Source organism: Piliocolobus tephrosceles, chromosome 4 (genome assembly GCF_002776525.5).
Source record: "Piliocolobus tephrosceles isolate RC106 chromosome 4, ASM277652v3, whole genome shotgun sequence".
Lineage (NCBI taxonomy): Eukaryota > Metazoa > Chordata > Mammalia > Primates > Cercopithecidae > Piliocolobus > Piliocolobus tephrosceles.
In genome coordinates, this window is record NC_045437.1 from 86,292,668 (window position 1) to 86,317,988 (window position 25,321).

The following is a 25,321-nucleotide window of genomic DNA, read 5'->3' on the forward strand; positions in this document are numbered from 1 at the left end:
TAATTTGTTTGATATTAATAATACTCATATGATGACTTTATACAAAGTTTATTAATAAGTTTTTGTCATTCTCTTTTTAACTTTCTGCATTCCCTTTGCTCTAGGTTCATGTCTTACATCTAGTTAGCATTTTTTTTCACTTCAATCAGATTTTTAACTCATTGTTTACATAGTATTTCCATCTATTTTAATATAAGGACTTCTCATTCTCATCTAATGAACACTTTTGTTAGCTAGACTTAACTGATAGTTCCATTTTTACCATAGCTTTGATGTTTACATTGTGTTGAATAATTTAAAAGGCATTGCACAAATATTCTTATACCATGCTTGTATATATTGGTCTAAACTGTCATAGAGTGTAGAAAGTATTCTGCTTTTGCCCAAACCTTCTCCATTCTCTTCTAATGTTTTACTAACTTTGTCTGCATCTTCAACATTAATTTTTTTCCTTTTTGTATTTTGATTACTGTTGTTGTTCCCATTTGTTGTTGAAGGTAAGTCTGCTTGAATTGCTTAATCAATCAAAATCTACTTATCTGATATAGATAGGCATCACAAACTAATCACAAAGGGGTAGTACTTAAATCACTTGGCTGCCTATGACTGAAAATTAAATTCATAGTGATTTAGTTAAACAAAAAGTTTGTTTTTATCACATCACAAAATTTTGCAGGTGAGAAGTCCAGGGCTTTTACAGTAGCTTTTAAAATAATATTTAAGACTTATTCTCCTTAACCTCTTCACTCAGCTGATTTTAACATGAACACTTGCCACTGCGCTTGCCATTCCATGCTTGTAAGATGGTTAGTCACCAGCAGCTTTGTATATGAGTTCTGGGGAAGAAGAATACAAAAGCCAAAGACAAAGGGCATGTACCTTTGATGTCTTCCCTTTAAAAAGCTTTCTCCAAAGCCCCATCTGGAATATCCTAGTTATGCTTCATTGTACCAGAACCTTGTCAAATGACTATTTTTATCCACAAGAAAGGATGAGGAATATTATATTTCAACTGGAAGCATTGTTACCTCATACAAAATTAGGATTCTATTATAACCACAAAGTTGTAGAGAATAGACATTGCATAGGCAAGTAGCAAAGTCTTCCAAGAAAGTTAACTCTCATGTTAGTGTTATATGATTCTAACCCCCAACCTACCCCACCTTTGGTTACTAATGATTGATTGTGTGGTGGACCCTTAACTTTGGGTCAAACAGATTTCTGTGGGTCAATCAGGAATGGTGACTCAAAGATGAAATCCGTATTGCATGTTGAAATTCAGAATGAACACGGGGAACTCAGTGTCTACCATATGCATACTGAAATAGGGATAGCCCGGGAGAGAAAAGGAAAAAGAAAGTACAATTGCGCTACAGAAGTATTAGTATTAAAATACCATGTAGCCTAAGATAGATAAAGAACAAATTCCCTTCTCGTTTCTTCAACACATTACGCTTTTTGGCCCAGCTAGTTGATGATTCTCTTTCTCAATTTAGGCATACAGGATAACATAGCATCTTTCTCTCTCGGTGGTTTTTGTTTAGTTTTGTTTTGTTACTTCTGTTTACACATGATTCAAACTCTGTGGAAGCAGGTACACATATTTCTGTTCAACATTGTATTTGCTCTGCCTAGCATATCATCTCATAGATAAGTATTTGTTTAATAAATGAGACTTTACATAACTAAGGATCTCTAATTTTTTTTTTTTCTTATCTTTGATTTTGTCATTGGTTTCACTGGGAATTCCAGTTTTCTTTCTACAGAAGCATTCCGTTTTAAGAGTTACTTTTGTTGAGTGATTTCTGGACAATGCCATTAATTATCCTGTAGGAACAGTTTATCTTGGTGTGCAAATTTTCAGAAAGTAAACTCAAATGAAAAAAATCTTTCTTTTGTGTTCATATAGGTTAGGGTATGAGGAGACCAATAATTAGTATCTCTCTTCACCAGTTGAGAAATAACATGTGGAAAAAGACAGAGAAGGCAACCAAAATACCATTTTGATAGAAAACCTTTATGGAAGAATTGGCTTATATCTTATATGTGTTATAGTGTGCTTCCTAAATGTTGAATTTCGGAATTAGGCATGCTTACCCACCCAGTGGCTCTGGAACAAGAATGAAAGAGTGAATTATGTTACATTGCCCTTATGAGTTGAAATTCCAAGAAATTAAAGTAAGCACACTCAGTCAGAAGGACTCTCCCAATAAAAGGTTAATTTTGGCCCTATGCATTCAGCATGTGGCAGGGACTAAAATCTATTTATTCAAAATGTCTCATCTTGCAAAAAATTCAATTTTAGCCATCATTAGATTCTTCCATACATTTCTAAATTTGCCTTTATGGCATCTCCATTGTGAAGTCTTTTGTAAAGTTCTTCCTTTCTTCATAGTCTATTCCAAACACCTGAACTCCCATTTTCTCGTTGGTTTTGTGTTTCTGCATTGTAGAATTGAATTGAGTGACTTTTGAGTTACAAAGCCCACACTCTTTTCATGATCAAGCATTTCCAGGTTTCTGGCACTATGACTGTTTTCACTGACTCTTGTTGCAGAATTGTTTGGGTCTAAGAAATATACCTATGAAGGAAGTTTTCCTCTTCATACATAATTAACCAATCTGGAACCAATGTGTAATTGTGTAATAGAAGACAATTCTTAAGTCTTATTCAAAAACGATATTAATTTGAGATTACTCCCCTTATTTTCTCATTCCTGGTGCTGAATGCAATATGGATTTTGAGTTAGCTGATCTAGCACTGTCTGTACAGGGATAAAGCTTACAATTTTAATTAGAATCTCACTAGGGTACATGAAACTCATTTGTTTTTTTCAGTTTAAAAGCAGTGGTATTGTTCTTAATCATTGCCATAAAGACTCTTCCAGCTCACCCACCATGATCCTCTTTCTGTTCCCAGGAAATATTTGCTTCAGCTGCTTCTGCTTGGATGTGAGCTGGGGAATGGAGTGTTAGGCAAATAGAACTCAGCCCTGTAGAACAGAAAATAAGCTCTTCCTTACCCTCCCTCCATATATATGAATGACAATTTGACTTTGCATGACATTTGTGTATTACTGTTTTGCTTTAAGCATTCTGAGACCAGCTCCTCATCATATTCTGGCATTGATTTTATCACAACTTTAGGTTTGGTTCAGATATAAATTTAGTTGCTATGTCTCTCAAGTCTTTTAAAATCTACTCTCTACTCTTCTTTTATCCCCTCACCAATTGACCTGTTGAAGAAACTGAATTACTTCTCTTGCCGAATTTCTCACAGTCAGGTCTTTCTTACTGCATTCTTATGGCATATGTTCCTCTGTACCCAGCACACTAGAAATTAGACAACACAAGCCTGATATAGTTTGGCTGTGTCCCCACCCAAATCTCATCTTGAATACCCATGTGTCATGGGAGGGATCCAGTGGGAAGGACCCAGTGGGAGGCAACTGAATCATGGGGGTAGGTTTTCCCCAAGTGTTCTCAGGATAGTGAATAAGTGTCTCAAGATCTCATGGTTTTATAAATGGCGAAATTCCCCTACACTTCTTCCTGCCATCATATGAAAAAGACGTGTTTTCTTCCCCTTCCACCATGATTGTAAGTTTCCCAAGACCTCCTCAGCCATACTGAACTGTGAATAAAACCTCTTTACTTTATAAATTACTCAGTCTTCTTTATCAGCAATGTGAGAAGACTAATACAGTACATTGGTATGGTGTAGTGGAGTGCTGCTGTAAAGATAGCCAATAATGTCGAAGTTACTTAGGAAGTGGGTAACAGGCAGAGTCTGGAACGGTTTGGAGGACTCAGAAGAAGACAGGAAAATGTAGGAAGGTTTGGAACTTCCTAGAGATTTGTTGAATGGCTTCGACCAAAATGCTGATAGTGATATGGATAGTAAAGTCCAGGCTGAGGTGGTCTCAGATAGAGATGAGGAACTTGCTGAGAACTGAGGTAAAGGTCACTTTTGCTATGCAAAGAGACTGGAACTTTTTTCCTTGCCCTAGACATCTGTCGCACTTTGAACTTGAGAGAGATGATTTAGGGTATCTCAGGAAAGAAATTTCTAAGTGGCAAAGCATTCAAGAGGAAACAGAGCATAAAAGTTTGAAAATTTTGCAACTTCACAATGCAGTAGAAAAGAAAAAACATTTTCTGGGGGTGGGGGCTGGGAGGGAATTTAGGGCCAGAGATCTTCACAGCAGCCCCTGCCATCACAGGCCCAGAGCCCTAGGAGGAAAAAATGGTCTGCTGGGCCAGGTCAAGGGCTCCCCTGCTGTGTGCAGCCTTGGGACTTGGTGACCTGTATCCCAGCCACCGGAGCCATGGCTAAAAGGGGCCAATGTACAGCTCAGGCTGTTGCTTCAGAGGGTGAAAGCCCCAAGCCTTGGTAGCTTCCACATGGTGTTGGTACTGCAGGTGCTTTGGAAGACAAGAATTAAGGTTTGGGAACGTTTGCCTAGATTTCAGAGGATGCATGGAAACACCTGGTTGTCCAGACAGAGGTATGCTACAGGGTCAGAGCCCTAGAGGAGAACCTCTGATAGGGTAGTGTAGCAGAGAAATGTGAGGTTGGAGTCCCCACACAGAATCCTCACTGGGGTCCTGCCTAGTAGAGCTGTGAGAAGAGGACCACTGTCCTCAGGACCTCGGAATGGTAGATCCACTGACAGCTTGTACCGTGTAGATGGAAAAGCTGCAGGCACTCAACTCCAGCAGCTAGGACAGGAAACTATACCCTTTAAAGCCACAGGGTGGAGCCGTCCAAGGCCCTGGGAACTCACCTCTTGCATCAACTTGATTTGGATGTGAGACATGGAGTCGAAGGATTTCATTTTGGAACTTTAAAGTTTAATGACTGCCCTATTGGATTTTTGACTTGCATGGGACCTGTAGCCCCTTTGTTTTGGCCAATTTTTCCCATTTGGAACTGGTGTACTTACCCAATGCCTGGTCCCCATTGTATCTAGGAAGTATCTAACTTTTTAAACATTTTTTATCTTACAGGTTCATAAGTGGAAGGGACTTGCTTTGTACCAGATAAGACTTTGGACTGTGGACTTTTGAGTAAATGCTGAAATGAGTTAAGACTTTGAGAGATTGCTGGGAAGGCATAATAGGTTTTGAAATGTGAGGACATGAGATATGGGAGGAGCCAGTGGATCAATAATAGGGTTTGACTGTGTTCCCATCCAAATCTCATCTTGAAATGTAGTTCCCATAATCCCCAAGTGTTGTAGAAGGGACCCAGTGGGAGGCAATTGATTCATGGGGGTGGTTTTTACCCATGGTCTTCTTGTGATAGCGAATACATTTCACAAGATCTGATGGTTTTCTAAAGGACAGTTCCCCTTCACTTCTCCTTCCTGTTGTCATGTGAAGGACATGTTTGCTTCCTCTTCCACCATGATTGTAAGTTTCCTAAGGCCTCCCCAGTCATACTGAACTGTGAGTCAGTTAAACCCTTTTGTTTATAAATTACCCAGTCTCAGGTATGCCTTTATTAGCAGCATGAGAACAGACTAATAGGTTCAATCAGATTGAAGTTTGTTTTCGACAAGAATTCTCCATAGCTGATATTGTGTACTTCCCTCATGAGGCATATAATTTCTGGGTATCTCAGTGTGTGATGTTAATTAGTACTGGTAATCATTGCCCAGTTATGTAACTTCATTAGGCATTTAAAAAATGGTGATATTCTTCCATGTCTACCATTTTTCCCTCTTTTTTTAAAACTTAGAAAATTAATGATCTCCTCTCCATTTTGCATGTTTCTTAATTTTATTTCCTGTTTCATTGAGCTATTGTTCGAGTCATTGATTTTCACTACTTAGTTATTTTCATTGATGACTTAGATTGTTCTTTAACAAGATTTAATTGGTTCAGTTTTTGTTTTGTAGCTACCATGCTTTCTTTTCTTCTATACAAAAGAATAGCAGTTGTTTTCAAAATCTACTTTTCTGTGGTTGTTCTGTATCAGGAATAGCACAGGCATATTTTTTTCTTCCATTTTTTTCTGGTTCTTTAAAATTTTACTAAGTCAAGCTATTATTATTGTTTTTCCTCTCTTCTTGTGATTCTTTGGCTAATCTCTAGAGATCTAGTCTAACGGTAGACAGATTGAGATTTTGTGACAAGTGCTCAGTTTATGGCTCAGTTTGGTGTTGGGGAAAATTCCACTGGTCCCATCCATTGTGAGAGGAAAATTTTCAAGATTCAGCTACAAACTCAAGGAATGGCTTAGTGATGTGACAAAGGAAACTGTCTGTTGTATTTCTGTGATGCTGAAACTTTCATTCTTATGTGAGAGCTTTATACCAATAGCAAGATTTTCAACATGAAGTATCACATGGAGATGGAATTAAGGAGCACGCTATCTTGGAGAGATACTTTCATTCCTCTTCTCATAATCTGCATAGTAAAGAATGCTCTATTTAATAGCAGAGTAGGTCTTCTGTATTTGAAAACAATGAGTATGTCAGCTGGATATGAGCATTTCACTCCTGCCTTCTTTTTAAATCCTTTAAATTGGGTTTAGGGTTCAGGCTGATTTTTGCATCTGTTTTCTTTTTCTAGTCCTGAAATTATTAGACATATTAGGGGCTGGAATGTTGTTGAAGCTATCCGTAACATAACATTTCCTATACTGAACATATTAAATTGATTTTACTGAGTCAATTTCTCTGAATTCAAGTTGTAGCTGCAGTAGTACCTTTCATTCCTCCCCTTATTAGAACAACAACTTCTGGCAGCATGCCTCTCCAGAAAGACTGCCTAGGGCCGCTTGACAGAAGACACCATTCTTAGGTTTTAATTCATTAGGTGACAGATTGTAGAAATTCTTGTAAGAATTGAGAATTTATTTGGTTCTGTCATTGTTTTAAGCAATAATTGAGAATTATTTTTCTTTTTAGGGTATCTTTTCATGGATATATTACAGAGAAACAAGAAAAGATAAATTTAGTTATATTTGTATCTTCTAAAAAGACCATTATATTTATAAAAATGCATTTATTTCTTAATACACATCCATTATAAATACTTTACTTTAACATAAGTATGCAGAGTGCCTAGTAGTACAATATTACCTTTTGTATTCTCCACCTTAGTTTGGTAACTTGACCCCTTTTTAGTCTATCATACAAGAAAATGACTTTGTCCTGAACCAAAGCAGGCTGCTGCTTTGAGAAGTCCTAAAGAATAGCAAGGGTTTTATAACATCAAGTTAGTTCTTTTTGTGATAAATTTTACCTCTTTTGTTCAGGGCATGCATCAGAATTATCAACAAATAGTTAATTGGAAACAGTGCCTAGAATATAATTTTGAATATCATCCTTATTTTGTATAGAATATAGTTCTCTCATTTCCCACCCAGTTGAACTTGAGATTTTCATTTTGATGTTGAGAAAAAGAAAATTACAAGTAATGAAGTGATCAAAAGGCCATCTTCAGTGTAAGATGATTAATGCTGAGAGTAGTATATTTACCATATAATTATATAAGTAGAAGGTTTTTTATCTTTCTTTTCCTTTCTTCCTTTTTTGTAAGAAAGGAGTTTTAACTCTACATTTTGTGTTCACTCCTCACTTAAAGTAAAATTGGGTTAGAAAAAAGAAATGTGTGAAAGCTGTATTCGGAGTTGCTTTGTGTAATTAATGAGTCATCATCTCCCTCAAGCAGAGAATCAGGAAGTTAACCTTTGCTGACTGTGATTATTAGTCTGAGAACCTCTACATTCTGACTTGCTATTTTCTTATCCTTAAGATTGCAATCTTTACTAGTGTTCTCATCATAAATGCTGAACCCAAAGGATTTGGCCCTAACCTAAAGGATTTCAACACCAATCTCTTCCAGAACTGAAGGTCTCTAAAGAGAAATTAGAACATTCTTTTCCAAATGCTACTAACCTCTGCTGGCTGAGTTACTGGACTAACTTATTAATGTTTAACCTCTCAGTCATAAAATGTTGGTAATAACAATTTTATTTAGTCAAAGTGCCACATTGAATTTTATGGGAATGAACTTATTTTTCAGTGCCAATAAAGAAGTCAAATTAGGTAAATTTCTTTGAGTGAAGAACACTTTATATGTGATTCCTTTTTTCTTTTTTTCATAAGCTGTAGTGCAGTGGTGGGATCTCACCTCACTGCAACCTCCACCTGTTGGGTTCAAGTGATTCTCATGCCTCAACCTCCCGAGTATCTGGGATTACAGGTATGCGCTAGTATGCCTGGATAATTTTTGCATTTTTAGTAGAGATGGAGTTTCGCCATGTTGGCCAGGCTGGTCTTGAACTCTTGGCGTTAAGTGATCTATATCTACCTGCCTAAGCCTCCCAAAGTGGTGATTCCTAATTTTTTTTTTTTTTTTTGAAATGGAGTCTCGCTCTTTTGCCCAGGCTGAAGTGCAGTGGCGCAATCTCTGCTCACTGTAACCTCCACCTCCCAGGTTCAAGCAATTCTCCTGCCTCAGCCTCTCAAGCCACTGGGACTATAGGTGCATGCCACCACGCCCAGCTGATTTTTGTATTTTTAGTAGGGGCGGGGTTTCACCATGTTGTCCAGGATGGTCTTGATCTCTTGACCTTGTGATTCACCCACTTTCGCCTCCCAAAGTGCTGGGATTACAAGTGTGAGCCACCATGCCTGACTAATTTCTAATTTTTAAAACAATAGTATCTCCTTGAGTATCACATCATGTGTGTTGTTTACTAGTTCGAGTAACTTTTTGGCTGCCTTCTCTTTTGTGTTTTGTACTTTTTCTCAATGATTAGAATTCTCTTCTCTCACTGTGTTTACTTCACACATACTAATAAATGATTGATGAATATAATAATCTAATCTACAGAGTATCTCTCAAATTACTTTGTCATTTGTTTCATTGTCAAATGTGCATCATATTTAATTAGCAAAAATACTACTTCTTTACTGATATGGATGCCCTTATTTCTTTCTCTCATCTGATTGCTCTGGCTAGGACTTCCAGTGGTATGCTGAATAGTAGGTGAAAGTAGGTATCCTTGTCTTGTTCCAGATCTCAGTGGGAATGCATCAACATTTCCCCATTCAGTATAATGTTGGCTTTGTGTCTGTCATAGACAGCTTTTATTACCATGAGGTATGTCCCTTCTATGCCGATCTTGTTGAGGGTTTTAATAATAAAGCGATACTGAATTTTGTCAAATGCTTTTCCTGCATCTATTGAGATAAGTGTATGAATTTTGTTTTTAATCCTGTTTATGTGATGTATCACACTTATTGACTTGTATCTATTAAACCATCCCTGCATCCCTGGTATGAAACCCCCTTGATCATGGTGTACTATCTTTTTGATATGCTGTTGGATTCAGTTAGCTAGTATTTAGTTGAGAATTTTTGCATCTATGTTCATCAGAAATTGCCGATGATACAACTGTATACCTAGAAAACCATAAAGACTCATATAAAAAGCTCCTAGATTTGATAAATTAATTCAGTAAAGTTTCAAGGTACAAAATCAATGCACACAAATCAGTAGCACTGCTATACGCCAACAATAACCAAGCTGAGAATCAACAATAGCTGCAAAAAAATAAAATGAAATGGTTAGCAGTATACCTAACCAAGGAAATGAATGATCTCTACAAGGAAAACTATAAAACACTGCTGAAAGAAATCACAGATGACACAAACAAATGAAAACACCATTTCATGTTCATGAAGGAGTATAATCAATATTGTGAAAGTGACCATACTGCCAAAAACAATCTACAAATTCAATGCAATTCCAATAAAAATACCATCATCATTCTTCACAGAACTAGGAAAAACAATCCTAAAATTCATGTAAACCCAAAAAAGAGCCCACATAGACCCAAAAAGAGCCTACATAGCAAAAGCAAGACTCAGTATAAAGAAGAAATCTGGAGGCATCACATTTCAAAACTTCAAACTATAATACAAGCTCATAGTTACCAAAACAGCATGGCGCTAATATAAAAAATAAACACATAGACCAATGGAACAGAATGGAAAACCCAGAAATATAGCCAAATATTTAAGCAAACAAAAATATAAAATGAGAAAAAAATACCCTATTCAACAAATGATACTGGGATAATTGGCAAGCCTCAGGTAGAAAAATGAAGCTGGAGCCTCACCTCTATATTTCACCTTGTATAAAAATTAACTCAAGATGGATCAAAGACTTAAGTCTAAGACCTGAAACCATAAAAATTTTAGGTAATAACATTAGAAAAACTCTTGTAGACATTGGCTTAGACAAAGACTTCACGAGCAACAACCCAAAAGCAAATGCAAGAAAGACAGATAAATAAATGGGATCTAATTAAATGGAAAAGCTTCTGCACAGCAAAAGAAATAATCAGCAGAGTAATCAGACAATCCACAGAGTGGGAGAAAATATTTGCAAACTATGAGTCTGACAAAACTGACATCCAGAATCTACAAGGAATTCAAATAAGAAAGAAAACCCCAAAGAATCCTATCAAAAAATGGGCAAAGGACAGGAATAGACAATTCTCAAAAGAAGATATACAAATGACAAAAAAAAAAAAAAAAAAAAAAAAAAAATGAAGAAGTGCTTAACATCACTGTTTATCAGGGAAATATATAGCAAAAGCACAATGAGATACCATCTTACTCCTGCAAGAATGGCCATAATTAAAAAATAAAAAATTAACAGATGTTGGCATGGATGTGGTGAAAAGAGAACACTTTTACACTGCTGGTGGGAATGTAAACTAGTACAACCACTATAGAAAACAGTATAAAGATTCCTTAAAGAAATAAAAATAGAACTACCATTTAATCCAACAATCCCACTACTGGATATCTACTCAGAGGAAAAGAATTCATTATATGAAAAAGACACTTGCACATGCATGTGTATAGCAGCAGAATTCATAATTGTAAAAATACGGAACCAGCTTAAATGCCCATTGACCAACAAGTGGATAAAGAAAATGTGGTATATGTGGACCATGGAATACTACTTAGCTAGAAAAAGGAATGAAACGATAGCATTTGTTACAACCTGGATGGAGTTGGAAACATTATTTAAGTGAAGTCACTCAGGAACAGAAAACCAAACATTGTATGTTCTCACTTATTAGTTGGAGCTAAGCTATGAGGACACAAAGGTGTAAGAATGATATAATGAACTTTGGGGACTTAGGGGAAAGGATAGAGGTGGGTGAGGGATAAAAGGCTACACATTGGGTACAGTATACACTGCTCTGGTGAAGAGTGCACCAAAATCTCAGAAATCACCAATAAATAACTCTCCTATGCAACCAAACACATCTTTTTCACCCAAAATGATTTAAAAAATACTACTAACACTAAACTGAACTTGTTTCATTTGTTGAGATGACATCAAAAATTCCCTAACTCTTGACTCCTGTGGTCTTACTCTGGGCCGTCAGAACCTCCCACTTGCCTGAGCTTTAGCATTTACAAAAGCTTCCTATCTATTTTTTCTACCACTATTTTCTTCTACCCTACTTGTTGTACCATTTTTTATTACAGTTATCCATTTCAATAGCAAAAGTGATTATGTCACTCCCTTTCTTAAAAATTTTGACTTCTTTTTGCATATTAGTTTTCCTTACTTTGATTTAGAATCAATCTGCTTCAAACTTTGATTTGGTAGATAGGCAAATAGTCTCATCTACAGTCTGAGTGATCCTCCTGTACTCAATAAGAGAGAAATACAGAACCAGGTAAAATTATGGTTTTGCATCGCTGTCAGGAGCAGAGGTTAACACACTTTAATGTCAGCTGCAGTGTTATCTTTCCAGAAAAGTTGATAATGACAGATTCAAATAGGAAGTCCAAAAACCAGATAGTTTAGGATAAAAGCCACAGATGTCACCACATCTGAGAAAAGATGGTTCAAAGCAGTGTCAAGTCTTAAATGATTCAGTGGTCAAGATGACCAATGGCAATTAGTCCAACAGGTAAATATGTGGGAGCAAATCTGGCGATATTACCCTCTTAAGTCTGCTAGTAACATTTTTATACAGTTCAAATGTACTCAGAGGAACAGCAAGCTGACAGAGTACACTAAATGATTAAAAGACCAATAGTGAGTGTAAAATTATCTCTTGCATTTGTGTTAAATCGAATTGTATTGCTGTAACAAGTAACCCCAATATCCTAGTGACTTATAACAGTAAACATGTATTTCTTGCTTATAAGCCTGCAAGTTAGCACTGCTTTACTCTGCACATCTTCTCATCCCAGGATCCAGGTTGAAAAAGCAGCCCCAATCTGGGATATGCTTTTCCCCTGGCAGAACAAAGAAGCACCTATCCAAACCATGCAAACACATTTAAAGCTTTTGTCCAGTGTATGTCACATCCAAGAGCAAAATAAAGTCACATGGCTCAGCATGGCAATGGAATAGAAAAGAATCTACCTATTGAGAGGCACGGTAAGAGTGGGGGTGAATTATACTCTTAGAGGGGAGAGAGTGAATAATTAGGAACAATAACATCTACCATAAATATCAAATATACTATACCTTGTGCTTATTTTCTACCCATCATTTGGAATTAATCGTTTTAGTGTAGTCAGTCTTACCTTCAGGTAATTTGAATATCTGATATCATGGGAACTCAGGTTGTATGTGATATCAGGTAATCAGCTATAGGAGAATGCATTAAGACTTCTAAGCAATGCGTATTTATTTTTACAATCATTTGTGTGCATTGATTATGTCTTTACTTGGATTAGTGCAGCATGATCTAAACTTTTCAGACATTAATATACCATTATAAGGCATTTTCTTGTATCTGTTTGGACAATTGCTCTGATTCATGCTTCTTCATTTTTCTGATAGTAAAGTGTAGTTAAATACCATGCATCACTCCTCTTTCTCTATATGCAAGGTTGCCAGTGAGTAGACTTGGTGGATATAACACACAAGGACCAATATTTTATTTCTATATAATATTTTGGAAACTAATTTAGAAAACTAATATTTAAAAAATTCCTTGTATTTCTTTGTTAAATGAATGTCATACTTTAAACATATTTTATGCGATGATCTATGTAAACATAATGATATTAATTTAGCGTTAATAATATTATGAGCACAGATTTGAGGCAATGCTATTATACCATATCCGAAGTCTCAAAATAAGCACATTACATTTAGATTCAGGGTGGACTGCCAATTTAGACTTGGAGGAAACTCTAAAGATTCTGAAGAATTTAATAAAGTTTCATGGGTATCTATTAGATACTTGACTTTACTTTCAAGTCTAGGCATTCATACAGAATAAATTAAATAGAAATTGGATGATCTGAGCTTTGGATAGTACAATTTTACATGAGACATACCTCTGAGTGGGTTAGAATAGCCTCTATAATGAGCACATCTGAGCAAAAGTATTAGGGATAATTGTTCAATAAAAGACTTGCATAAAATTATGAGAAATGAAATCTTTCTTTTACCCTAATTTGAAATTTGTTTCCTGTTAAATTTGTCTCTCTTTTTTAGTCCTGTTATCATTGCTATGCTGATCTTAGAAATCATAAAATAATGATAACATGTACATGAGTAAAACTGCTATAACAACATTTAGTTCATATATCAGGAAGGTGAAATTTGGAGAAGTGTTTACTTTTCCATTTATAAAGAAGAATCTCAGGATAGAGTTTTTTTTAGTTAATTTATGTAATCATCTAGTTTGCAGATTATTCGTTTAATTTGCTAATTTCCTACAGACTGCATTAAATCTATTCAATTGGGCAGAAATATAAAAAGAAATATTTCATCTATTTATTTTGCTACAGGATAATTGTGATTATAAAATTTCACAATAAATTGATTATTGGAACTCTTGGATGAGATAATATTCCTGAAGAAAGGGAAGATTTCATTTCCCTTGATTTCCTTTTGCTGACTCTATGTGCATCCTCCATGATAATTTCACTACTTTTTTTATTGTTTGTTTTCAGGATACATAATAATCTTAATATACATAAGCCTCCAAATTTTGCACTAGTTATTACTATTTACTTATGGTATTTTTGGAATGGTGAGAAGACAAGATTTGGGATTAAGTATTAAAAAAACATAGTAAATAAATATTTATGAAGTATTTAATAATCAGCAAGATGACAAGTTAAATACAGGACCTATTGATTATGTGACAAATGTAGAAAGGACACTGGCAGACAGACCACTTATAGGCTCTTTCAACTGCCACTCCCATCCCTCCCACCCTCACTCCCTAAAAAAGGCAAGTTTACTTGCTTGATCAGTAAAGTACTCTCTATACTAATGGTAGGGAGGAGAAAATTTAAGTATTTAGCTACCTAAAAAAGAGGAAAATAATATCTAGAGAAAAAATATACATGTATATATATGTGTATGTACATATATACGTATATATACATATATATGTGTGTGTATATATACATATATGTGTGTGTATATATACACATATATACACACACACACACACAAAGATATATATAGAGAGAGAGAGAGAGAGAGAGAGTATACACGTACAAGGAGTGAAGAAGTTAGAAGAGCTTGGTAGAAGAGAGAAAAGCAAACCGAGTATAAAACTCCAGAGCTTGATGGTGGCATATCAAAGGGATACAAGAGCCAAACTGAAAGATCGACAGGCCAAACCTGGAAGTTTGAGCAACAAATTATGGTATTACCTTTCACTGCTGTAACAAATTGCCACAAACCAGGAGACTTACAACAACAAATTTTATTCACTACCAGTTCTGAAGTTTAGCAATCTGAAATCAAGGAGTTGGTTGGGTAACATTCTCTTTCAAGGCTCTTGGGGAGAAGCTTTTGTGGCTTCTTTCTAGCTTCTGATGGTTGCCAGCCTTCTTTGGCTTGTAGACTAATCATTCCAATCTCAGCCTCTGTCTTTACATGGCATTCTCCCCTGTGAGTGTGTCAATGTCCATTTCTAAATTTTCTTCTTCTTAAAAGAAAGGACATCAGAAATATTGGATTTAGGGCCCATTGTAATCCAGTATGACCTCATTTTAACTTGATTAAATCTGCAAAGAACCTATTTCCAAATGACGTCACATTCACAGGTTCTGTGTGGACAGAAATAATATTTCTAAATAGTTGGGGGTCCTACTTAATTCAGTACAATATTAGGTTACAACCTAAAGCATAAAACAAATAGATGTGAATACATACTGATGAAGGCAAATATTTCAATAAAATAAATATATGAAGGTGAAGGGACACATCTTTCTTACAAAAGAATTCCAAATATACACATGGAGACTACCACTCTTAAAGGTGTAGCTTATTTCCTCAGCATCTCCCACCACCACAACACCTTGAGTGTTTGCTGAATTTAGTGATTTATACCCAAAGACTAGAGTATAGGAAATGAAAACACAGTAACTTTACAGTAGTAAAGCCTAGCAAATATTGCCTTATTCAAATGATTGAGGTTAACATCACCCAGTGACAAGTCATGTGACATCATCCAGTGACAAGTCAAGTCATATGTACACCTAATATTATGTAATCAGGAAGGAAATTCCCCTATGGGTTATTCTTCTTTATAACCTTTAATCCCAGTCTAAACATGAGAAGAGTATCATACAAGCCCACATTGAGGGATATCCTACAAAATAACTGACCTGCATTCCTCAAAACTGGTAAAACATTGAAAACAAAGAAAGACTGAAAAACAACTAAGGAAAAGACTGAGGGGGAAGACATGATGACTAAAAGCAAAGTGGTACCCTGGAATCAATCATGGAATAGAAAAAGAAAATTCATATAAAGACTGGTGAAATTCAAATGAAGCCTTGAGTTTAGTTAATAGTAAATGTACCAGTCGTGACTTCTTAGTTTCCACATGTTTACTATGGAAATGTAAGACATTAACTTCCAAGAGACTGGATGAGGGGTCAGGGAAACTGTATTATTTTTGCACATTTTCAAAATCTAAAATTGTTCCAAAGTAAAAAGTTTATTTTAAAAAGCAACTGACATTGTTCTAAAATAAGAAAAATATAGATAATGATTTGACATGCGAGACTTTGGGGAACGACCTGGGCAAAGAAGAATAAAGATATCTGATAGTGTTGATACAGTGGACTGTGGCTCGTTGCCTTCTTAAGAGATTGTGGACATTAATTTATCTTTTAAATAATTTTTCTCGAATTTGTGTTCCTTTGAATGCAGTTACCATTATTTTTTGAGACAGAGTTTCACTCTGTCGCCCAGGTTGGAGTGCAGTGACGTGATCTCAGCACACTGCAACCTCTGCCTCCTGGGTTCAAATGATTCTCCTGCCTCAGCCTCTTGAGTATCTGAGATTACAGGCATGTGCCACCATGCGTGGCTAAGTTTTGTATTTTTTGTAGAGAGGGGGTTTCACTGTATTGGCCAGGCTGGTCTCAAACTCCTGATCTCAAGTGATCCGCCCACCTTGGCCTCCCAAAGCGCTCGGATTACAGGTGTGAGCAACTGCACCCAGTCTCAATGTAATTCTATAATGAGATTGACCTTAAGGTGGAAGACAAAAGGCTCAGTTTTACTTAGGTTGTATATATAAAATTTAAAAGCAATTCATATCTTTCATTGAAGAAATGGAAGCTCTCTTGCAGAAGAGTTTAAACTAGAAATACAATAAAAATTCAGAACACTATAAAATTTCCATCTGCCTTTCCTTTGATTAATAATATGACATTCTATCTTCTATTTAATATTCTGACCTCTCCAAGTGAAGATTGTTCCTGATTCCTCTGCCTCTTTCTCCAGAACCTTGCTTTGTTTAAAAGAAGTATACAAATGTTGACTATAAGATTTGTAACAATCCAGTATGACGATGGCAATGACTCTCAAACTTAAAAAGTGTAACCCTAGTGAGTTCTTTATTTTGATGTTAATTGAATTCCTGTTTTTCAGTCACCTGATATTCAGTTATCTGGAATTCTTTTGATTCTCAGGCATCCAAAATTGTCAGGTAGCGTGAACTCTCTGAAACCAAATTGTAGGCAAATCCAGTCAGTATTAGTAGCTAACTACTATGAAAAGTTTTGAAGTGGAGTTTGTTTTTTAAAAATAAAATGTACCTTTAGTTATTGAATTAAATCTTATTTTGAAAAACTGCAGAATGAATGAAAAGTAAAGCCTTCCTTTTCAACCAATTTTCCCTAGCCTTGTGGAAATCAAACTACTGCCTAATTTTAAACCTTGTTTGTGAACACATTTGTATGAATGTTAGTTAGAGATGACTGTTTTACCTAAAGTGCTTAGTTAAATATTGAAAGGGTTTCAAAAATACACTATAAAAGTAAATTGGGAAACAAATTTAGCTTTTAGGAGGAGAAGAGAAGAATATGCGGGAACTCTTTTAATTAATACTAGTATGTTCATGGCTGAATTTTCAATGTATACTTTAATTACAACTCAATGCAAATATATTTTAAGATATATATATATATGTATGCATGTACATAATTTAAAGCCAATATTTGTACAGATAGATTGGATAGAAAATGTTTAAATGTTATAATTTACAAAATGTTTAGATGCATAGATAAGTAATAGAAATAATAGCTATCTTCAGGAAATTTTAGTCTTGGGTATTTAAATTATCATCACACTTTTGCCATCATCATTTAGAATTTTAGTCTAGAAACAATTAAAGATCTGTGAATGAAACATGTAACCAAGTGTATAACTATGTTTGTGGTGGAATATAAATTATAACTGGAAATTTCGTGTTCTGATGAATCCCTGGGTGGGGGAAACGAATGAGATAAATCAATGGTAATAGAGGAAAAGGTAATCATGGTAAGGAGGTGTAAACTAATAAGTTGGTGTTCTGTACATATAAATCTCTGTGAAGGATGAGGTAGGGCCGTGATTTTGGAGAGAGTTGGGGAGGCAGAAATAGATAGACATAAAAAGGTGAACATAAGAGAAATAAAAGGTACTGGGAATTTAAAAAGCAGAAAGAAGTGGAGAGCAAATTGAAGTAAGAACCATTCCAAAAGAATCAGTCTTGAGTAATCAGTTTAAAATAACATCAGTACAATTTTATTTAACCTTTAGTTAAAAGTCATTTCGTACCACAGAACCATTTTTTGCTGGTCCCATGGGTTATCTCCTCAGACAGATTTAATGGAATTTCTGTGTGAAATGTATGTACAACCTATAGACTAATTTCTAAGGCTATGTTTCAGTGAGGATTAAATGTTTAGTTTCATCAATAATATTTGTAACTATTTTGAGAAGATCCCATTTATTTTATTATTTTTGTTTCTCCTTTAAACAATCCATAGATCCCTCATAATAATTCATGTCTCTGTGGGGACATTACTATGGTTTTGAAATCTTCAGTGAATCATTTAGTGGTATTCTGCTAGTTGTCAGGAGAGTTCTAAAAGGTATATAATTTATTTAATCCCCATTAATTACCATAACTTCAACAGGCTTTTTAAAAATGTTATGATTTAAAATGATGCTGTGATGGAAAGAATCATCAAGATTGGCTGAGGATTGGCAAAATAAATAAGATTTTATTCTAAAAATTGTTATCATCCATTACTATTTAGCAACAAAACGGGATATTTACTAATCATCGGTTTGACTAATTTCGATATCACTGAATATTGATATTGAATAATTAACTAATGGAAATTCCTTAAAATAATGTCTATCTGAATTAGAAAATAAAATATATATAAATATATTCAATCATTAATTTTGATATGATCAAATAATTGTTTTCTAAATTGATTCTTAAAGAATCATCTAAATAAGAATGAATAAAGTTGTTTATAAATTAATAGAAACACTTTTGAAATTAATAGTCCTAAAAAGAGTAAGTTTTCCTAGATGTTACAACTGTCTTTTATAATTTAATGATCAAATTATTAATTTACTCAAACTGTTTTTCCACCAACATTAAAGGTAAACTTAAGCTTCTAATTCAAATTGATCTAGTAAGTTCAAATCTGTCTGTATTTTCTTTGCCTCAAATTCTCCTTGAATTGACAGAAATGGTGAATTAAAATGAAAGAGAACATGACACTATGGAAAGCAAAAATAAAGTGTACCATTAGTGAATCAAAATTTTATAAATATTTGGGATTACTAGATGGGGGAGTGTGGCAAGTGAACAGGGGTTCTCTTGGGTACCAAGCTTACCGCCTGGGTGACAGAATCATTGGGACTCCAAGCCTCAGCATCACTTAATATACCCAGGTGACAAACCTGCACATGTACCCTTTAATCTATATTTAATCTATACCATTTTTTTGGGTGTAAAAGTTGAAATTTCTGAAATAAATAAGTTAATAAATAATAAAAACCTGTGAGAATAGCACAAATGAAATTATGATTGGTAGGGAAATAAAAGAAGATGAAATTTAGCAAAAGTCACAAGAGACCTTGAAGGTGAATCAATGAATAAAGAAGGCAGGGATAGGCGAGGGGGCAATCCTGGGTCATTATTTAAAAAACTATTTTCCAAAGAGCCAGGACGGTAGATCTCTTCCTTTCCATACAGGTGTAAATAGAGCTATGGTTTGGAAGCAAAGGCTTTTGTTCCAGGGCTTAAGCCCAAGGACTATTCTCAAAATCAAGTGCAAGTGGGTGATCTTTATAACAGTTATTTTTGTGAAGATGCCGGGGTCTGACAGACAAGTGGAGCACATCTTAACATGATTTTAGCCACACACACACACACACACACACACACACACACACACACCACGCAAAATAAGTTTAAAATAAAAGGCAGACGAGCACTTCCTTTGGCAGTAAAATGCACTGGACTACAGCCTGTAGGAGGCTCCTACTCTGAAACCTGCAATTTTTCCCAGGGGCACTTCAAAGAGACTGGCTGTGAAAACATTCCCCTGACTTCTCCCACTTATACAGAACCTTCAGTCAGGCTTCTCTTTCAGGTGAGAGGCCTCATGGGGAAATGGTAGTGAACAAAAGCAAACAGAATATGTGTCAGCTACCTGTGCTATTCAATATAGTTCATCATTTATAGATGTGACTACACATCCAAGGATCTTGAGAAAGTTGAGGTAAACCAACCATGTGAAAGACAAAGTCTAACATGAACAAACAAAACAAACCTATCCATTTGTCATTAGGGCTAAGGGAAGTGGTGTAAAAGACTTTTTAGCAGCAGGGAGAGAGATTTGATATTATTTGAACTTTTTTGGAAGATTATTTGACTGCTATTGTGAAAATTAATTTCAGGGGAGCTAGACTCTAAGAAACTATTGAGAAAGTGTTTCAGTGATTCAAAGGGTTTAATGATGATTGGCGAGGTGTGCTGAAAGGACATTCATGAATATAAGGGAAGTTTAAGAGGTAAACTTGGTGTGGATTAGAAGTGGAAGTGACAGTAAATCAAGAATCAAAGTGACCTACATTTTTGGCTTATCCTTTCACCATCACCATCATTCTTCTCAGTTTGGAGTTCAGTGGCTTATTTTCTGACTTCCTGAGCCAAGTTATTTAGCAGGTGACCTTGTCCAATATGCTTTCTGCTGAAGCAGTGAGCAATGTACTAATGTAAAGACAGCCTTAGGTGGGTTAAATTCTCAAGTATCTGGCTTTGGCACCATGTAATGTCCAGTACACCAGTTTGCATTAAGTGTCTGGATACAATGTTCCCAGATCCCTTCATAAAGGAAGAATAACTTTAAAGTGCAATAATAACATAAATCAAAGAAAAATTTGACTTTGTAATGGAATAATTTTGACAAGGATTGAGATTGTTAATTTTATATACATGTGCTTATAAGTATTTATATATGTATAGATCAATACATATGTAATATATGATGAATATGTATTATAAAGAAATATTTAACATCTGTTTATGATTGCTGGAGAGATCTAATGTTTTGCATTTTAGAAAGCATAAGATCCATTGTGAAATATTTTGGAACATTAGTATGGATAGTTGTAATTCAGATTTTTATCAAATAGAGTTATTGTTTAGGCATATAATAAGACCCACAATATCAACCCAAGTCTGTAAAATTCCCATCTATGATGAGTTGTACAGTGTTTGGTTTTGCACTATGCCATCTTTTTGGGTGTAATGCAAAACCAAATACTGTATATATGCCTCGCTGAATATATTGCTTTGTGCCTCTCTCTCTTTTCTAAAACTTCATAGATGGTTGGTGTAAAAGGACCCCAATGCCATTAATACAGAAAGCCTTACTCTTTCTTGCCTCCATTTCAATCTAATACAGGACCCGATTCCCTGAAATATTTCCTCAATTGCATCTTGACATTCCCAAAGGCTGTTTCTTGGGTTACAAAATAAAATAATATACTCTCATAAATGCTTTGTGTAATATAAAATTAAAACTATAGTTTTAATTTTAATCCAGTTTAATTTTAGTCTATCACATATGTTCAAATATCTTTGAATCCTTACCTGGAATAGCACTGATTATTTTTTCAGGGAGGAAAATAAACGACTTTGCCATTGATTGTGTTTAAGGACCCTGAGAAGTATGTTGAGTTCCCTGGCATTCTTAAAGGCAAGAGGGCAAGCAGTTTTATAAAGGTATTCCAATAAATACTTTATAAAATCTGAAACTTCATGTTAATTTCAGTTTCAACAAAGTAGTTCACATTATGACTTCCCTAAATCTTAAACTAGATTTTGACAAGAAATTAGTTATAATAAAGAATTAAAGAAAACATTTTAAAGCTGCATTTTGTCCCATTTCTTAATATTTGGTAATTAAAATATGTCAAATTTGCATAATATCTCTAACTTTGTCTCAGCATGCTCACATCTATTCGTCCATCATTCCTCCAACAGCACCTTTGAAAGACACAGCTAGAATCATGATCCCATTTGATTCAGGAGAGAACTGAGTCAAAAAGAGATAAAATGATTTTCAAAAAAACACAGGGCTAGTGAATACCAGCACCACAACTAGGAAGCTACGGTTATGGTGTACAAACCTCCTTTATTTCATTTAGAAATGAACAAAATGCATTTTAAGTCACATATAAAGGATAGAAAAGGCTACACCAATGGTGTGATTTCAGGAACTTAAATATTTTCTCAACAACCTTCCACAGAGCCTGAACTCCTCACAGTTTCAAGTCAGGCAGTATCCCCAGAAAGTCCCTAGTCGAATGCAAATACACAGTTTCTGATTTACCCAAAATCAATGTACACAATAACTTCTTTCCTGCCACACTTTCCCCACACACCAGTGCCTTGCAGCTGCTTAAATGGGAACCACAATGAAGACGAATGGGACTTTTTAGATTCTGTGATGCAAAAAGTTAAGAATAAGAAAGCTGTGTAAATCACGAGCATTATAGATAAAAAGATGCAGAGGCAAAAATCTAAATTGGTATGATCTTCTCATGTGCTAACTGAAAATAAATCTTTACATATTATCTGAATCTTTTTTACATCAATGTATTATGTTAAGGTTCTACAAATTCATGATTTATTTAGGTAGCAACTATTCCAACTACTCTCAACCTTTGGGAGTTTAAGGGATTAAGAGTCATTCACACTTTCATGAATTAGTGGAAATTAGTACTCTCCGATTGTTTCCTATTAACAATGTTCTAGGAGTTTGACATTTCTGACTTTGGAGAGTAGGGAAAGGGGCAGCTTGGAGGGGAGAAGGGGCACTAAACACTAAATATAGTTTGGTTTGTTTTTACTTATTTTCTGTGAACTTAGAAATACGGCAACAGTTTATAAGATGATTTCTACGAAAAATTCTCTAAACAAACTATTTTGATGGGATGGTTATTTGCTCACATGCTATGTAGGATGCATAAAGTATTGACATCCTTATTACATTATAGCTGACAAGACTGAGAACTCTAGCAAACTTGTAATAATAGATGAGAATGCAAAATCTAGAAATTAGACACTTTCTAAAAATCTTAAATGTTCAGGGTCACAAACTGTGGACTCCTGGGGACTTTAGTAGTAGAACCTAGAAAAATGTACTAGAATATGTACTAGAATAATACAAAGAGGTGTGGAAAGCAATAGAGCAAAATATGTTTTTCCTTTCTATTTATATAGGCCCAGTTTCGACAAAAAATAATTTTCATGACAAAATAGACATAAAATATATTAAGCATTATTTCTAGCCTCCATTTTCAATTTTGATTTCATGAGGAAATTCAGGACACATGTCCAATGAAAGTGCCATCTTAATTTCAAGGAAACATGTAAACAATGTGAGAAACCTAACAAACATTATACTATAAAAGAGTGAAACACAGCTCTGTCAGTTTCATTTCAAGATTCTCCTTGAGGGAAGTAGGGAGCGAGACAGAGAGAAAATGATAAGTGAGATGAAAACAAGAATAAACCTCAATTTGTCTAAACATCACATGAAAACAAAACATTAAAAAGCTTGCCTGCATTTTTACAATTAAAACACGCATCCCACATTCAGTCATCTTGATTAGCTCCAGTAAAATCTTGGTCTGACATTGCCTGTTATCCAGCATACACTTAAGCTACCTTACTTTGCTGTTATGTGTTTAATCCTAAGTACCTTTAATTATGACTCAAATATTTAGTATAAAAAACAAGAGGGGTTGATCTTCAAAAAAAAAAAAGTACTTCTTCCAGAAGCAAATATATGAGCTTTATCTTTACTACTATAACCTTTATATATAAAATAGTAGATGGTTGTCTATATTTAAGTGAGCTTAATAGGAAATATCTTTAACTTTTGGGGGTCATGGCTATAATATATCTATTATTCTTTAAAGAATAGACAAAGGATTAGATTATTGATGTAAGAAACATATTTTCAATCCTAAATAAAATTTCAACTGAATGTATATCATTTGGCCACTTCCAAAGGTAACTATCTAATACAAGTTCTTGGCAGATATGTGGGTCTACAAAATCTAGAAATGCTGAGGACAAGATTTCCCATAATATTCAGTGTGCTACAACTGAATTTTCTTACTAGAAATTTTCTTAGCTTAACTGCTTGGGTTGATAGCTTAGATGTCCAAAATTACAATTGATACTAGAGACACAATATCAGAGATTCTTTCTCCACTCTGCCTTACTGTTTCCATTTTAAAAATAGTTGTATTACATTTCTAATAAAAGCCTTTCTAAGGATTCTATATCATTCTTTTGCAAGGCACATTTACAACCTTCAATGAAAGTTGCTATTATCAGAGCAATGTAGTCTTACTATTTACTTATTACAACAGCCCTCATGACTGCTTACCCAGGCAAACACTAGAAATATCTAACTCATTACCACCACATAAAATAGCATGGGGTATTTTCAGAATGAAAGAGATCAGAGCATGACAAATTCTAAAGCTGTTTGTCTCCCTGTTTCTAAAGAAAAGGATGGCTATTAAACAAGCACTGGTAACTTTAACTGTCAAACAAAGAGGATAGATTAGACTCTCAGTGAAAATATTGCCCATCCAAAACCTTGTTGGAAATACCTGTTAGTTTATTACCGTTTTTTTTTGTTTTGTTTTGTTTTTTGTTTTGTTTTTCTTTGTTTTTTTCATTTAAGGTCTCAACGTCGATGGATGTTTTGGGGCCATCTGATGAGTGAAAACTGACCCAGATGGAGTCAGAAATCAAAAATGCCTATTCACTGATTCAGCTGGAAGGTGATCCTGGTAGCTATTTAAATCTACTGCTTAAGTGTCAGCATACAGGCTACATTCCTTATCATGGTTCAGGGGGCAGATATTTGGGTCAAAATATTTCTACTCACTCTGTAGCTAATGCGGGCTTTACAATGTTTACAAACAGCTGTTACAATAACCCAAAGATCCGAAGAAAAATGTGACACATTTAAGAATCTGACAGTTAAAAGCCAAGCATTTGTTCAGATAGCACCTTGTGGTTTGAGGTAATAAGACCCATGATGTTAATAGTATTTGTCACATTCAAGCAGCTGTATCCATGAGAGTAGAAGGGACTACCCTCTTACACACCCAGTTACTACTTTGAACCCAGGTCTATATTTTGGCTGCCTTGGCAACAGCAAAGTAATAACAACTGGTGCCGTAATGGCGATGTCAATCCATTTGTCAAACATTTTTGGAGAAAGCAGAAGACCTGACTTTCAACATAGAAAGACAGAAAGAACATATAAAATACACTGAGAAGTTGGTGTCCATAGCACTGATCATACACTGAGACTCTAGGATATTTATTGTAATAGTGATGTTTTTACAAGCCCAATAATTTTCTAATGGCTGTTCTTTTGTGAAAACAACACAACAACAATAAATAAATAAATAAATAAATAAATAAATAAATAAATAAATAAAT